The 4,745-nt window shown below is 40.4% G+C and overlaps 1 pseudogene; it reads left to right on the top strand.

The window, feature by feature from the left end:
- Positions 1–248: 248 nt before the first annotated feature.
- On the top strand, positions 249–3,230 carry LOC124386175 (annotated as a pseudogene).
- The last annotated feature ends 1,515 nt before the right edge of the window (positions 3,231–4,745 follow it).

The raw sequence follows: 4,745 nt of genomic DNA, 5'->3' as shown, positions 1-4,745 counted from the left end.
TATGAATTCAGATTGAAGTATTGTCCCCTGTTATAGATGAGGAAGTATACATTTTAAACCTATAAATAGATTTCCTGTGTGTTTTGTTTCTAGTATACCTGGATTCTTGTCATGAAGATAATTACATGCTAGGTGTGAAGACTGGAAAGTTTGTTACTGATAGACTAATAGGAATGTTTCCTAAATAAAGTGGGACAGTCCGGTGATGTAACAGATCAGTATGTTAACACTGTTAATTGTAGGAGGACTGCTATAAAATAGCGTCAAGGAACCTGCTATAGTGTCACTTTAACCTGCAAGTTGAACAGACAGATACTGAACTAGATCCAAACATGGTGAGATTCCAGTGTGTGGCTGTGGCTCTGCTCTTATGCTTACAAGGTAAGACTTTAGCAATAATTACTGAAGAATGTTTCTTTATTTACTTTTATTTACAATAATGGCTATGTGCAAATTTATACAACATTGGTCATTGTGCAAATAGCTATAGCTGTAAGTATAACTTGATCCAGCAAATCCTGTAGCTTTCCATTTTATTTTGTTATAATATGTACTGACCTTTGATTATAAACAGATTTTATTGAAGGTAAAGATTATGAAATGATAACACTTGACTATTTTATCACACATTGTATTTTGAATTTGTTGAATTTATAAAATAATAAAAACATACAAATGATGCAGACATCTAAAAGACAACCACATGGGAGTTTTTCTTTGCTACAATTGCCAGTTGCTCACTTATTAGCGACATACTTATATGTGCTAATGTATAAATATTTATTAGTTAATTTATTAGTAAATAATTTATTATTTAGTAATTTTATACCTATTAATTTCTGTAAAGATTCTTTTAAACAGTGTGTTTTGTTTAAAGCACAGAATAGTTTAATCTTGACTTGTGTTTTTATCTTGCCTTGCTCTTTCCATTCTGTTTGTTAAACACCTGAACTTCTGGCATTTTTTTTTAAATATTAAAGTTGTCTAAATCTACATCTGCATCTTGTTGAACTTAGCATTTTCTTTCATTCCAGGTTCTCTTTCACAGCTGGATGGTGGGTATTTCTCTTAGTCTTAATTAATTTTTATTCTTCTCTGTTCTGCTAAATGATGACATTCGGATTGTAACTGATGTTTCTCTTTCTTTAGTATGCGGTCGTGCCCCTTTTAACACCCGTATTGTGGGTGGGCAGAGTTCCTCAGAAGGAGGGTGGCCATGGCAGGTTAGTCTCCAGAGCCCTGATTATAATGGACATTTCTGTGGAGGAACCCTGATCAACAAAGACTTTGTTCTGACAGCAGCCCACTGTTTCTCCAGGTTTGTTTCATTCAAATACATTTTACAGTGGTACCTCGACATACGAGTGCCCTAACATACAAGTTTTTTGAGATACGAGCGGTCACTCTGTCGATTTTTTGTTTTGATACACGAGCAAAAACTTGAGATACGAGCTCGAGACGCCGCTGCTAGATGGCGAATCGAATCCAGAAAGCGAAGATTGTGACGAAAATTAAGATAAGCAAAGAAGAAAAGGTAAACATTTTAAAGTTTAGGGATACGTAGTGTGCAGGAGTGATAGTAAAAAAACAAGTTTTCCCTCCGCCTCCGCTTATCCCCTCTACCAAGACCACAACCTCCGCTGGGTTACTGATCGGAAGGTCAGGGGTTCAATCCTCGGTATCGCCAAGCTGCCACTCTTGGGCCCTTGAGCAAGGCCCTTAACCCTCTTTGCTCAAGGGGCGCCGTATCATGGAAGACCCTGCGCGCTGACCCCAGCTTCTAAACAAGCTGGGATATGCGAAGAACAAAATTTCACTGTGCTGTAATGTACATGTGACAAATAAAGGCTATTCTATTCTAAATGAATAAAAAGAATCTAATTCTACAGCACCATCTCTTCTGCTGTGACGGTGCATTTGGGGAAACAGACTCTAACCGGTTCTAATCCCAATCAAATTACGAGAGGTGTAACTCAGGTGATGGTTCACCCAGCTACAACAGCGCCACCCAAAACAATGACATCGCCCTTCTACGCCTGAATTCTTCAGTCAACTTCACGGACTACATCAGACCAGTGTGTCTGGCAGGGCAAGGCAGCAGTTTTCCAGATAAAACCAGCTGCTGGATCACAGGCTGGGGAAGCATTGCCTCTGGAGGTAAAATACATAGACATGAACACACAGGTTTCTGTAATAAAAAAAACAAACATATTGTACTTGTCAGGAAAATCTCACCTACAGAGGTGTTTTGTTTGCATCATCAGGAATAGTTGTAGTAGAAATGGTAGTTATGCAGGGTTTGGTTGTTAAGGGTTGTTGAGGTGGGTTTCTATGGCAAACCTGGGTATAATTTGATAACTTTTTGAAATAAGAATGTATGTCTTTGTTTTTTTGTATAGTGCAACTGCCAGCTCCTGGTGTTCTTCAGGAGGCAATGGTGCCTACTATCAATACACAGATTTGTGATTTTCTACTGGGATTTGGCTCCATTACCCCAAACATGATGTGTGCTGGTTACTACCAAGGCGGCAAAGATACCTGCCAGGTAAACACACATTAAGAAGACATTTGTAAATAAATACAACTTGTATCAACCTTCAACAATCAAAAAATGACAAAAGTTTATTTCTCTTTTGAAAGGGGGATTCTGGAGGTCCGCTGGTCACTAAGCAGGGTGCTGTCTGGGTTCAGGCTGGTATCACTAGCTGGGGTAGAGGTTGTGCTCTGTCCTATTCACCTGGTGTGTATACTCAGGTGTCTCAGTACCAGACCTGGTTATCGAGTGTCATCAGCCAAAACCTGCCAGGATTTATCTAGTAAGACATTATTTACTTAGGAGTATGTTAGGCCATGAGTCTCTAACTGGCTTGAGCTTCAACTCAGTAGTTTTTGGTCCTAATTTGTTCTTGTATCTTGCAGGTATTAACACAGTAGAAGGACTGATGGACGTACCGATGGAACAAGTGCAATGAAAAAATTTTCCTTTAATAAACTGTGTATATTATTTAATATAAATGTTATTTACTATGCTTGTCTATATTTATTTTTTTAACGCGATGAATCTGATATACATAGTAGTTATATGTAAAGCTGTTTTATATTTTTTAATTATAAGGAAGCGTGTGATGCTCTTGTACAGTACTCCGTGTTTACATCAAGATTACATATTATTCATGTAATCTATTTATCTTATTAAATTACTCACCTGATTAAAAATATAATTACCTGTATGAACCTCTTGTCCGAGTCATTATTTTAGGCGTGAACGTTATAGATTCATTAGTGAAATGTTAGTGTGGGTAAGTGGTAATAAAGATGGTAAGAATGGGTGAATGTAAATGTGATTGTAAAACATTTTGTGGAATAGGGTGTAATCGGATGTGGTAGCTCAGTGGTTAAAGCATTGGACTCCAACACCAAGCTGCCCTTACCCACGGCCCTTAACACTCAAATGCTCAGTTGCAGGCCACCTTGTCTAATGGGCGTCTGCCAAATGCCATAAATGTAAATTAATCAAATAATTGTTTTCACCTTGAATAATTACTACACGAATGCCCAACAGTTTTGGTGTGTCTCCCATCCTTAAGGGCCTTTAAAGGCAGTACATGCTGCTTCTGCACTGTGTTGATACTAATTGCTTTGTATATCAATTGAGTAGGAAATAAGGCATCTGTAAACAGACTTAAAGAAACTGTACCAGTTATCACTTGTAATGCAAGGTAAAGTCAAGTCAAGTGTATTTCTATAGCGCTTTTCACAATGGACAATTGTCAGCCTGCTTGAACCTTTCCAGCATTGCTGCCTCCATCACCAAGGAACCTCCCCCTTGCAACCTGCTACACAGAAATGGCATCCATATTTCAAACACATATAAGGACGCCAGAAACCTACAATTGGCTTCCCGACCCCACCTGTTTTCCTAACTCTCCCCTCAGTGTTACGGATCTCAGCTCTGCTCTGTTCGCACTCAACGTGCTCCGGTTCCCGGCTCGGCTCTGCTCACGCACAACTCGCTCTGGTTCCCGACTCAGCTCCGCTCGCATTCAACGCACTTCGGTTCCCGGCTCGGCTCGGCTCTGCTCTTCCCCGGTTTAACGGGGTGTGTTCCACCGTGGTGGGTCCCGAGTAGGCTCTGGTCCTGGAACAGGAGGTGCACGCTTCCCAGGGGAAAGGGGCTATTCAGCTGGTTCCCCCCACGGTCAGAGAGTCAGGCTACTACAGCCCGTACTTCTTTGTTCCAAATAAGGATGACGGGTTTGCTTCCAATTCTGAACCGCTCACTCATGAGGCTCAGGTTCAGGATGCTCACTCTCAAAGATCAAATCAAGTCCAAAGACTGGTTTGTCACGATCAATCTGAAGGACACTTACTTCCATGTCCTTCCCACACACAGGAGGTTCCTGTGGTTTGCTTATGGGGACAAAGCTTACCAATACCAGGTCCTCCTATTTGTCCTCCACTCACTGTGAAGCAGTTCCAGAGGCTGCTGTGTCTCATGGCAGCAGTGTCCAATGTGATTCCACTCACTATCTACCAACATCTACATCAAACCAACCTCTATATTCTTTCAAACTGCTGCATATGCACTGGAGTTACAGGCTTTTCCTATCCTACTCATTTTCACATTTAGCTACTATCAGTTCATGGCCCACTCCTTTCTATTATTTGTTGTTACATGTGAGACATACACGATATTTCCAAAAGTATTGGGTCACCTGACCTTTGTTGCTGTATCTGTTCCTTTC

Source organism: Silurus meridionalis, chromosome 1 (assembly GCF_014805685.1).
Source record: "Silurus meridionalis isolate SWU-2019-XX chromosome 1, ASM1480568v1, whole genome shotgun sequence".
Taxonomy (NCBI): domain Eukaryota; kingdom Metazoa; phylum Chordata; class Actinopteri; order Siluriformes; family Siluridae; genus Silurus; species Silurus meridionalis.
This window is presented reverse-complemented; position numbering and strand designations above follow the sequence as displayed.